The sequence below is a fragment of the Pinus tabuliformis genome, chromosome J (assembly GCF_031772625.1).
Source record: "Pinus tabuliformis cultivar Carrire ecotype Pingquan chromosome J, CPIR1, whole genome shotgun sequence".
NCBI classification, from domain to species: Eukaryota; Viridiplantae; Streptophyta; class Pinopsida; order Pinales; family Pinaceae; genus Pinus; species Pinus tabuliformis.
In genome coordinates this window covers 1,394,474,263-1,394,487,928 of record NC_142295.1, presented here as the reverse complement: position 1 = coordinate 1,394,487,928, position 13,666 = coordinate 1,394,474,263, and positions in this window count along the sequence as shown.

Here is a 13,666-nt window from a genome sequence, read left to right as displayed (position 1 = left end):
CTGAAATGCCTTAAGACTGTAATTTTAAGTTTGTGCATAATACAAATGCGTTTGTGAATTTATGTCTTTGTGTATGTTTCTGTTTGAATAGTTTGCCAACATTTTTGTTTTTTTTTTGGAGCCTTGAGTCGATGGGCAGAGAAGTCTCTGATTCTCTGAAGTAAAGCACAGCAAGGAAACTTGAAGAGTCGACATGGCAGGTCTTTCGTTGATGTGTGGGGACTTCGGGCACCAGCTAAGCAGCCTATAGGAAGCCCCAGAGCGTGCCGAACTAATCGGCTACGCCAATTTTTTTGAATCGACTAAAGCTGTGCTTAATCTGGCGTACACTGCCTTTCGTGAAGGCTGAGTAGTATCAATACTTCGGTGTGCTGTTGAATGAGGAAGATGAGATCGACTGCATGAGGAATCTGAGATGTATCTAAATGGCTAGTTCATCCTCCACCGGAAATACGCTGCCAACGAAGGAGACGAGCGTTCTGAAGGGGCATGAAGGTGCAGTGTTGGCCGTGCGCTTTAATACGGATGGAAATTACTGTCTCAGTTGCGGCAAAGACAGGACTATTCGCCTCTGGAATCCCCACAGGGGTCTTCACATCAAAACATACAAAGCTCATGCCAGGGAAGTCTAGGATGTTCATGTTACTGAAGACTAGGGTTTCGAGAAATTTGACTCAGAAATGAAGAGTAGCGTAGCGGATAGGCTTCATGGACCCATAACCCACAGGTCCCAGGATCGAGCGGGTAAAAATTTTGAAAACGAAGAGACCCCAGACTTCGTTTTCATCACAATATCATAGCTTATTCATACCACATGTCAAAAAACCATAACTTATTTCACAATAAAAATATTTAATTTTAATTTAGTTTTATAACAGTTTTTTAATTGAATCTAAAATGATAAATGTTATAATTACTTTTTAGATATAAATAAACTCTTTATCCTCATGACTACTAAAATTATTCCTATAGAAAATTAAAGAAAGGTTTTGATAAAGTTAAAAATGAGAAGGATTTAAGCAATGAGCAAAAGTAAAGTGACTAACAATAATAGATGAAAGAGAATGCATGAATTTTTTAAGTTTTTCATTATTGTATTCTAGTTGACATGATTGATCTAAAAATATATGTTAAATATTTTACAACCAATTAAGTTTTTCTAAATTTAGATACTTTCTTAAACACAATACAATGGGATCACATTTAATTGAGAGAGGGAAGGTGGGGGACAAGAGAGGGAGGAAAGATCAAATACATAGTGAGATACACGGTAGGAGAGAGAGAAGGAGTCACAAGGGAGATATGGAGACAGAGCGAGGGACAAAGGAGAGGAGGGAAGACAAAGAAGAGGAGAGGAGAGAGGGAGAAAACGGGAAGAGAGGGCGAGGGAGACATAAAGATGGAGGGGAGAGAGATATGGAGAGACGGAGGTAGATAGTGACAAAGTTGAAGAGAGGGAGAGAGAAGTGGAAGTGAGAGAGGGGGACACAAAGATGGAGGTGAGGAGAGAACGAGGGAGATAGTGATATAATTATAGAGAGGGAGGGGGTGAATATATGTAGGTGGGAGAGAAAGGGAGAGAGAGGGACACAAAGAGGGAGGTGAGAGAGAAGCAGAGAGGGAGGGAGATAGTGATAAAATTGGAGAGAGAGAGAGAGAGCAGAGGTGGGTGGAGAGAAAGGGAGAGAGAGGGACACAAAGATGGAGGCAAGAGAGAGAAGTAGAGAGGGAGGGAGATAGTGATAGAATTGGAGAGAGAGAGAGAGAGAGAGAGAGAGAGAGAGAGGTGGGAGATAAAGGGAGAGAGAGGAAGGAAGTGAGAGAGGACTCAAGAGGGAGAAAGAGAGAGGTACTTGGAGGGGGAGAGAGAGGGAGGGAAGAAGAAATACATAGAGGGAGAAACATGGAAAGAGAGGGGGAGTGACAAGGGAGCAATGGACAGAGAGTGAGAGCGGAAGGGAAAAGAAATAGGGAGAGAAGGGGAAGAGAGATAGAGGGAGAGAAAGAGAGAGGGAATAAGGAAGATACACATAGATAAAAATATAGATATTAAATAGTATTATAAAACCAACATAGATCCATCTTAACCCTGGATCTATCAAGTGTTGAGTGGGATCAAATATCTTGAGGTGCAATCCTTTCCTCTCGTTTTCCACTCAAAAAAAGTTTGCACCTCCAGAGATTGAATCCCTCCTTGATACATCTAGAGTTAAGATGGATATAGGCTGGCTATATTTTTGTTCATAGTCTAGAAGGAATTTATGTAGTTAGAATGGATGTTATCAAATTCCTATGTAATAGGACAATCCAACAAATTTAGGGAAATTATTGGAAGTTAGCTTCATAGTTTCTTGAATTATTTTTATGAGAGATTTAATTTTCTTCCCTATAATATAATACATGAAAAAGAGATTATTAGGTATAGAGAGAGAGGAGAGAAAGGAGAGGCAGAGAGAGACTAAGCAAGAGATTGCGAAGAGGGAGTGCAACAAGGAGAGAGTCCTACTATAACGCTGGACAAGCTCAGATCTTGTGAACCTCATTTATATTAATATCAAGATGAATATATGTTTCCATATGCATGATTGAATTTATTTGTATTGAAGTAACACTGAGCTTGCAATATAGAACGTGTGTTTTTGCAAGTTTTTGACCCTCTTGGGTCAAAACCCATTTACTAAGGGAGTTAGTTGCCTAATTTGTTTACCAAGAGGGGCTCTACAACCCAATATAGGTTAGATGTGTAAGTGTAATGTAAGTATGTAAACAATTTGAAATGCCTGCCCATTAAAAAAAAGGTAAACAGTGATATCGGGGATGAGTGTAAATATCTAAATGTTGGCTCACATAATAATCAAAAGTTGAAAGTAATATAAATCCTACTATCGGGGATGAGTGTAAACATTTAAATGTTGCCTCAATTAATAATATAAGTTTAAATTAATAAAATAATAAAATTGAATTTGTTATATTTTGATTTTGTTATCAACTTATGAATAGGCTTCATTACAATATTGTGGGCCAATACCTTAGCTTATCAATACCACATGCCCGAGAACCATAACTTATTTCACAACTAAAATATGTTATAACAATAGAATATTCTTAACCATGGATATTCATCGCCACTTTACCATGGATATTCATCCCCACTTTACCATGGATATTCTTAACTTGTAAAAGATAGGGTTTGTTATAATTCTATTAGGTCTCTATACTACTAGTGTAACCCCTTATTATTATTAGTACAACCCGCTTATTATATTGTTGTGCCCATGTAGTCCCCATATTGTTATTATTGTGCCACATAGAATCCCACTATTGTTGTTAGTGTGCCCTTAGATTATTATTGTTATGTCAGCTATGATTATATTATGACCCCTTAGACTCCTATATATAGAAAGGAGGTCTTTTCATTTGTATCATCGAAGAATTGTTTATTTGTGCAATGTAAAGGAGGTTGCCCCCTCGAAGAGGTTGAATTCTAAGGTGTTGATCTATCTTTTCTATCTTTTTGTGAGCTAGTTTCATAACATTTTGTATCAGAGCAATTTATGGTTCCTCCACTTGCAACCATTACTTGACACTCTATTGCTGGATATAGGAAGCAATTCAATTCTTTGACTATCTTACAATGAATAAAATTATGGGTACTTCCTGAATCAATCAACACTATTAACTTTTTGTAAATGAGATGCAACTGTTACAAAAGGTATGTATTGCATCTTCATATTTAGAACCGGATCAATTTTTATGGTATAAAGGGCTGTGTTCTTGTAGAGCACTTGTCACTTGGTCAATTTTCATGGAAGAAATGATAGCACATTATGAGCATACAAAGAGTAACACCTTATTTAGCTAATTGATAAATCTCAAACAAAAGGGTTGAATGGCAGACCACATTGAGGATTTAAAAAAATTGAATATAAGGGTAAATGATATTCCACAGAAGAAAATGATTAATTTCTTCATAGGGACTTTAAAGGATAACATTCAACATGAGGTTTGTCTTTGGGAACCTAATTCATTGGAGAAGGCATTCGGGTTGACAAGAAAAATTGAAAGCGAAACTATGGAAACAAGGAATCCCACCACTCGTGACTATAATTATGGAAGTGTTTTTTCTCTTAGCCTTCCATAACCGACAAGGTTTACACTGCAACAATTGGAAGAAAAAAGAGAAAAAGGGCTTTGTTACAATTGTGATAGAAAATACACTAATCGTCATAAGTGTGCTGAGAAGAAATTGTTTTAAATAGATTATGAAGAGGAGGAAGAAAATGATCAAGAAACATCAAAAGAAGAGGATATACACCAGGAACCAACCCCAGAGAAAGAAGAAATGAATCCAACCATATCTTGTAAAGAATTGGAAATAATTACCACTCTTAAAACACTCAAGATAGAAGGACATATCAGGAAGAAAGAGGTTCAAGAAGTGAAATATCACATCGAAAAAGAAGAAATGAATCCTAGCATATCTTGTAATGCGTTGGCTGGAATTACCAATCCTAAAACTATCAAGATATAAGGACATATCAACAAGAAAAATGTTCAAGAATTGAAAGATCACATCGAGCATCAAGAAATGAATCTGACCATATCTTGTAATGCATTGGAAGAAATTACCACTCAAACTCTCAAGATTGAAGGACATATCAAGAAGAAAAAGGTTCAAGCAGTGAAAGATCAAATCAAGCATCAACAGCAAGTTCTCCAACTTTTAAAGGATAATGCCACTTTGGCGCAGAATTGAATGAAACAAGAGGCAGATCAACATCGTAGTGAAAAAAGTTTTGATGTAGGCGATTGGGTATTTTTACGGCTACATCTCAAGCAAGATATTGATGAGAAGGAAATGTTGGCAATACTACATGCACTCCAGAAGGAAGTTAGAGATTTTGCAAGCTTTAGAATTTCATCTCAAAAAGGTCATCATGAACTTTTCACTATAATATCTGTTCTACGAAGGTTCAAACTCTCAAATTATAACCCATTTGAACCGAAATCTTGGTGAAGCTTGGGTCCGAATTTCAGATCTTTTCTCACAATATTTTTGGAGATATAATCTGAGACATTTAGGGTTACTGCAGGCTTCCGAATTACATCCTAAACAGGTGACCTTGGGAAAATCATCATAACTTTCTCTTTTAGAATCAAATTGAAATTTCATAAGAAGTTTCAGAAAGAGGACAGACTATAGTTTTCTATGTATCGGTGTTAGGTCTTAAGGTTGAAACAGTGACACGAGACACTTCATACAAGTTCGATCTACTGAAGAAGTCTATAATCGGGTCATCGTGGGAGATTTGACATAACGCTTCCTTACAGAATCCAATCTTGATAAGACTTTTGGGGTTAGAAATAGGACTCAGAGGGCTACTAAAGGACGAAATTTCAAAACTTGGAGATTCGAAGTTATCGAGTTATAGTCGTTTCAAGATCGAGCTCCTAAAATCAAGAAAAGGCAATATGAGGAAGTTTGATGGCAAGGATCTAATAAATTGGATACTACAGATGGAGCAATATTTTGATCTACATGAGGTGCAACTGTTACAAAAGGTATGTATTGCATCTTCATATTTAGAACCGGATCAATTTTTATGGTATAAAGGGCTGTGTTCTCGTAGGGCACTTGTCACTTGGTCAATTTTCATAGAAGAAATAATAGCACATTATGAGGATACAAAGAGCAAAACCTTCTTTAGCCAATTGATAAATCTCAAACAAAAGGGTTCTATGGCAAAGCACATTGAGGATTTCAAAAAAATGAATATAAGGGTAAATGATATTCCAGAGAAGAAAAGGATTGATTTTTTTCATAGGGACTTTAAAGGATAACATTCAACATGAGGTTCATCTTTGGGAACCTGATTCATGGGAGAAGGCATTCAGGTTGACAAGAAAAATTGAAAGCAAAATTATGGAAACAAGGAATCCCACCACTCGTGACTATAATTATGGAAGTGTTTTTTCTCTTAGCCTTCCACAACCTACAAGGTTTACACTGCAACAATTGGAAGAAAAAAGAGAAAAAGGGCTTTGTTACAATTGTGATAGAAAATACACTAAAGGTCATAAGTTTGTTGAGAAGAAATTGTTTTACATAGATTATGAAGAGGAGTAAGAAAAGGATCAAGAAACATCAAAAGAAGAGGATATACACCAGGAACGAACCCTAGAGAAAGAAGAAATGAATTTGAACATATCTTGTAAAGAATTGGAAATAATTACCACTCAAACTCTCAAGATAGAAGGACATACTAGGAAGAAAAAGGTTCAACAAGAGAAATATCACATTGAGAAAGAAGAAATGAATCCTAGCATATCTTGTAATGAATTGGCCGGAATTACCACTCCTCAAACTATCAAGATAGAAGGACATATCAAGAAGAAAAATGTTCAAGAAGTGAAAGATCACATCGAGCATCAAGAAATGAATCTGACCATATCTTGTAATGCATTGGAAGAAATTGCCACTCAAACTCTCAAGATAGAAGGACATGTCAAGAAGAAAAGGGTTCAAGCAGTGAAAGATCAAATCAAGCATCAACAACAAGTTCTCCAACTATTAAAGGATAGCGCCACTTTGGTGCAGAATCGAGTGAAACAAGAGGCAGATAAACATTGCAGTGAAAGAAGTTTTTATGTAGGCGATTGGGTATTTTTTACGGCTACATCTCAAGCAAGATATTGATGAGAAGGAAACGTTGACAATATTACATGCACTTAAGAAATGACAAACTTACCTAATGGTAAGACACTTCAAGGTAAAACTGGATCATGATAGTTTGAAATACTTTTTAGAACAAATATTATCTTTAGAAGAAAAGAAAAAATGGGTCACAAATATGCTGGGTTAAGATTTTGAAATCATCTACATAAACGGGAAGCCAAATGTTGTTGCAGATGCACCCTCAAGAAGGGATGAGGAAGTGGAAGCATTTTTTTGTGTTATTTCTATTATCCAACCAGATTTGAAAAACGAAGCAAGGGATGAATGGAAGAAGGATGAAGAAGTGTTGCCACTCGTTCAAAAGTTGCAGAAGATCCCAATTCAAACAATATTGCCATAACTTGACAAGGAAGGAAAAATCATATTGGAACCTGCAGCAGTCACAGAAAAAAGAACCCAACAGCTACGAAATTGATCAATTTTAGAGTATCTCATCAAGCGGAAGAACTTACTCGCTGAAGATTCCACATGGGAGGACAATAATTCTATACAGAAGCATCAAGAACTACTCAAGCGTTGAGGACAACACCTTTTGAAGGAGAGGGGCATGTTAGGTCCCTATACTATTAGTGTAACCCCTTATTGTTATTAGTACAACCCCCTTATTATATTTTAGTGTCCATGTAGTCCCCATATTGTTATTATTGTGCCCCATAGAATCCCACTATTGTTATTAGTGTGCCCTTAGATTATTATTGTTATGTCGGCTCTGATTATGTTATGACCCCTTAGACTCCTATATATAGAAAGGAGGTCTTGTCATTTGTATCATCGAAGAATTGTTCATTTGTGTAATGTAAAGGAGGTTTCCCCCTCGAAGAGGCTGAATTGTAAGGTGTTGATCTATCTTTTCTATCTTTTTGTGAGCTGGTTTCATAAAAATTCCATGGGCTAATACCATGGGTTATCAATATCACATGCCGAAAAATCATAATTTATTTCACAATCAAAATATTTTATAACAATATTTATAACATTTTTTTAATTGAATCTAAAAGGAAAAATGTTATAATTACTTTTGAGATATACATAAACCCTATATCCTCACTACTACTAAAAATATTCCCATAGAAATGAAATTAAGGTTTTAATAAAGTTAAAAATGAGAATTATTTTATATATAAAGATATGAAATTTATATAATATAAATAATTTTATTAAGAACAAGTCTACATCCATCATAACTAAGGATCTAATCAATGAGAGCAAGCAAAGTGACTAACAATAATAGAGGAAAGAGGGTGAATGTTTTTTTAAGTTTTACATTATTGTATTTTAGTTAACATGATTGATAAAAGTTATAGGTTCAATATTTTACATCCAATTTTATATTTTTTTAATTTAGAGAGAGGGGGCAGCAAGGGTAGAGGAGGGTTGGGTTGGAGTGGGGAAGAACAAAGACATGGAGAGGTAGAGGTTGAGAGAGAGAGGAAGTGACAAGGTAGAGATGGAGAGAGGAGAGGAGGGAAGACAAAGAAGAGGAGGGGAGAGAAGGAAAAGAAAATGAGAGGAGAGAAAGAGAGAGAGAAGGGGAAGAGAGAGTGGGAGACATAAAGATTGGGGGGAGATGGAGATGGAGAGAGGGAGGGAGATAGTCAAAAATTTGGAGAGAGAGAGGGGGGGACACAAATAAGGAGGCGAGAGAGAGAGAGAGAGAGAGAGAGAGAGAGAGAGAGAGAGAGAGAATGGGCAGGAGGGATAGAGGGAGGTGGGAGACAAAGGGAGAGAGAGGAAGGAAGTGAGAGAAGACTCAAGAGAGAGAAGGAGAGATAGTTGGAATTGGATGGGGAGAGAGAGGGATGGGAGAATAAATATATAGAGGGAGAAAGATGGAAAGAGAGAGGGAGTGACAAGGGAGAAATGGAGGGACTGTGAGAGAGGAGAGAAGGAGTGAAGATAGAGAAGAAGAGAAAGGGAAGAGAGAGAGAGAGGGATAGAAAGAGGGAGGGAGAGATAAATAGATAAATATGGAGAGAGAATGTGTATGTTTGGGGAGTGAGATAGAGAGAGGGAATAAGAATTTAAGAGATACATAGATATAAATACAGATATTATATATTATTATATAACCAACCTAGATCCATCTTAAATTGAGATCTATGAGAGGGATTAAATATCTCAAGGTGCAATCCTTTCCTCAAGTTTTTCACTCAAAAAATAGGTTTGCGCATCATCAGATTGGATCCCACTCGGCACTTGATAGATCCCACATTAAGATGGATCTGGGTTGGTTATATTTTTAGTCATAGTCTTGAAGGAATTTATATAGGTAGAATGGATGTTATCAGATTCCTATGTAATTGGGCAATCCAACCAGGGAAATTGTTAGAAGTTAGCTTCAAAGTTTCTTGAATGTTTTTTATGAGAGATTTATTTTTCTTCCCTATTAGAAAATAGATGAAAATTATTTTTTTGGTTAGAGAGAGAGAGTGGAGAGAGAGGCAAGGTAGAGAGAGAATGAGAAATAGATTGTGAAGAGGAAGTGCAACAAGGAGAGAGACCTGATACCAAGTTGAACGGGCTCAAATCTTGTGAATTTCATTTATATTACTATCAAGACCAATGTGTGTTTTTCTATGTATGATTGAATTTATCTTAATTGAAGGAAAAATGAGCTTGCAGTATATAATGTGTTCTTTTGCAAGTTGATCAAGCAACCACAATGTGTCGAGGTCCGACTCTCAATGAATAACACATCCAAATTCCACTTTTCCAACACTATAAGTTGATAGTGACAACAGTATTTCACGTCAACCTTTTTTATCTGTTGGAAGCCAAGATGGTGGAGATAGCATAGATTATGGTTGGAAAAACCTTTTCCTAGCTAATTCGTCAAGCATATGGTTGTATCATCAATTAATGGGTTAGACAAATGGATTTTTCCATAACAATTGCAACCTTTTTTTATTGTGATTGGCCTAACATGGAAGTGATGAATGTTGTGGGCATCGGTAAATTACAAGGTGATCCTATCAACTAATGAACCCGAAGGACAGGCCATTTCATGGTGGTTGAAATTTTATTCACAATCATAGATTAAATGGATATTTACTACAATTATGGGGAGTATGATAGGCTCAATACCTTAGTTTTTTTCCACTAGTTATAGTGTTGGTCACATGGTCCATTTTAATTAGTAGCTGGGAGTCAATGAAATTGGGGACAATAAGACTAATCAACCTTAAGTTGGTATGAGAGAAAAGAAAAAGATGGTGAATCGACAAGAAGAAACTAGAGGATTAGATTGAGGGAGGTCTATAGAGAATGAAACCTTGCAAAAACAGGTGAGACACCTTTAGGCAAGATTGGAAGAGATAAATTTTAAACAGAGGAGAGGAGTTAACACTGGAGATGTCAGTGAAGTAGAGGAAGAGTCTTCCAGTAAGTAGAAGTATAAGAATAAGCATAAGAGAAAATTCAAAGAATGATGGCTAAAATGACTATTAGAACAAAAATAGAGGTACGAAGATATGAAGGTTACTTGAATGTTAACGAGATGTTGGATTGGATTAGTGGTTTAGATAATTATGTTGATTATGACGATGTCAATGATGATTAAAGAGTAAAGTATGCAATGACTAGACTAAAATTCCATACAACTTTGTGGTGAGATGAAGTGCAAGCAACCAAAAGAAGAAAAGGCAAGTCAAAAATCAAAAGTTGGGATAAAATGGTAGCAAAATTTAATGGCATGTTCCTACCCAAGGATTATCACTTAAATATTTTCAAAAATTACAAAATATTAGATGAAAGTTTGTGTGAGTCAAAGAATACAATGAAGGGTTTTCTAAATTGAGAGTTAGAATTGTTCATAGTGAGGAAGACAATGAAAAGGTGGTCAAATACATTAATGGTATGATATGTGAGATCCATGGTGAGGTCGGAATCTTTTCCTTACGAATATTTCAGAATTCATACCAAGCTACCCTAAGGGAAAAAGATAAAATTGTTAGGAAGAAAATTCAAAGAGGTATAGGAAGAAGTCTTGCAAGGGGAAAAGGATAGTAGAGTGGAAGAGGGAAAGTCAAATATTTTAGAGAAGAAGGAGGAAGTTGCAGTATCCAATCACCAGAGGGAGGTGATTCTAGAGGGACGATATCCTTTTCCAAAGGCATAGGTCAAGGTAGAGGCTACCAACCTAGATGCCATAAATGTGAAAATCAGGACACTTCTTGAGAATGTCCTAAAAATACATTAGAACAACAAAGAGGTGCCTGTGTCACAGAAGAAAATGAGGATAATGGAAATGCAGCTACAACTAAAGAAGTTCCTAAAGTAGGGGAATGTTTTTTGATGAAAAGAGTGTTGATCAAGTCAGAGAAGGAAGTTAAAGAACCAACTTTGAGGAAGAGTCTATTTTGGATTGTGTGTAAATATAGAGGTAAGTTCTATAAAGTTGTTAATGATAGTGGTAACACAAACAATTTAGTTTCCACTAAAATGGTAGAGAAGTGAGATTTGAAAATGAAGACACATCATAATAATTTCAAGGTATCATGGTTGCAATATGGCCATCAAGTTCTAGTTAATGAAAAAAACAAAGTAGAATTTTAAATTGGAACATATAAAGATGATATTGTATGTGATGTGATGCTGATGGATGTTTTCCATATTTTTTTTGAAAGGCGATCGAAAAATCATAGGAAATCTATCCATGATTGTGGAAGAAATACATATACTATTGAGAAATATATTCAAAAGCATACCTTGCTTCCCTTGCTAGATGAAAAGGCCAAAGATGAAGCTAGTCCAATTGTATTCTTGATGAGTGGGAAAGAATTGTTGCAAAATATTAATAAAAAGGAGGTACATTTTTCTCTGATTGGGAAGCCTTATGTAATCCTTACAAGAAAATGTATAGATGATTTACCTTAAGAAATTAGAAGTATGTTGGATGTGTTTTCTGATATAATTGTTGATGAGTTACTAGATATTTTGTCTCCTATGAGAAGTATTAGTGATCACATAGAATCAATATCTGATGAACTCTTCCAAACAAATTAGCTTATAGGATGATTGCATAGGAAAATGAGGAATTAAAGAGGAAATTTCATGACACTACTACATGTAGGGGGGTTTTAAGACAATACTTAAGGCAAATTTTGAGTCAATTGTCTTAACTTGAGACAAAAAGAAACTTGCGTATTGTCTTAAATATTGTCTTTAAGAGAGTGTCTCAAATTATTGTCTTAAAAATTTGTGTCTATAAAGACAATATAGGACACACATATTATTATTGTCTCTATAAAGACATTATAGAACACAAGATTATTATCTCTTAAGGGACAATTTCATTTTTGACTCTCTCAAGACAATAGTTGAGATTAAAAGAATATTGTCTCTATAAAGACTATATGTCCTTAATTCCAACTATTGTCTCTCTAGAGACGATATGAAAAAATATATTATAAATAAAACAAAATATATTAAATGTTCTTTTAAGGTAGTTTCTACATTTAATGTTCCCAAATAGTGAATTTTATTACCTTAAATCACTGTTCTTTATGGAAAACAAAAAGAGAACAAATTCCAATATTTTTTTAATCTAAGATCAATTTTTTTTTAAATCTCAATGAAAAAGAAATTTCCAAAACTTAATTATGGAAAGTAGCCTTGAAAATGATAAGGAAAAACACTTATATTTGCTGAAAATACATTCATGTCATTGAATTTGAACATGCAAGATACTTAATTTGAACTTCATTTCATGACATATTTGAGGAAAAAGGAACATGTTCAATATTTCTCCATCCTACAACAATGTTCACTCTCTAACATATAAATCAAAATGCTTGAATCACATTAAATGGTGGAAAATTAAACTTATATATAGTGGTTAGCTCCATAATTTCAGTACCGTTCATATAATTGGAATTGGCTTCCTTCAAAACAAAAATTTCTAATAATGCATATGCATTTGAATCTACATTTGATTGGAAATGTTGGCTTGACGAAGGTTTTACAAGGGACTATGATACAAAATAAGAAAAGGAAAATTGACACCGTTCCGAACAACATGATATAGGAAAATTCCCAATCTATGTGTGACCTATGAATTTATCTCCTCCATTATTTACTTTCATAATCTGACAATCATTGTTACAGATAGAATTTGTTGTTGTTCATGCTATTGTGTGTTAGTGTCCTATGTTAGAGTATTCAAATCCAAGCTTAGTGTTTTTTATTATTTTGGTCAATTTGTAAAGTGTTGTTATGATCTCATCTAGATCAAGTCGTTGTGTCAATAGGATATACAAAAGTTTTAGTGGTAAATAAAGATCAAATTGTCAAAGTCTTAAAACGTATAGGTTTATTAAGTCTAAGGTAATGTGTTATCCAAATAATGAGTGAATATAGTAGTGGGTATTTGTTTTCTCATAATTGGAAAAAGTGAGTGGTGTCTTTTCATATCAATTGCAAAGTCACATCAAATACTTAATCATACCATTATTGCCACAAGTTGTTGTTGCACTTCTCCTTTCCATTGCGCTTTCTTGTTACACTTTCATAGTTGCTATGGTTTCTTGCACCTTAACAACATCCAAGTTTTAGAACTTGTTTTTTCTTGTTAATTTTGTGTTAAATACCTCAGAACTCATCTCAAAATGTAAAATAGGGTGCTCAACTAGTTAGTTGCACATCTATTCCTTCACCATTATGTCTTCCTTGTTGGACCTGTAGAATTTGTTGTGCTTTCACACAACCCCCGCATTTTGTGTTTTACCCATCTTGAACCCTCAAGTTTCACTTTCCACCTATATTTTAAAACCTAATAATTCAATATATTTGATTAGGAGTCTCAGAACCTTGTTTCTATTTCTGCTTCCCTAAAATATCAAGAAACATATTCCCCTAATTTGTTATATTTTGTTAGGATATTCCGACACATAGGATATAGTTAAGTTCAACTTGGTCTAGTTTAGAGTTAGG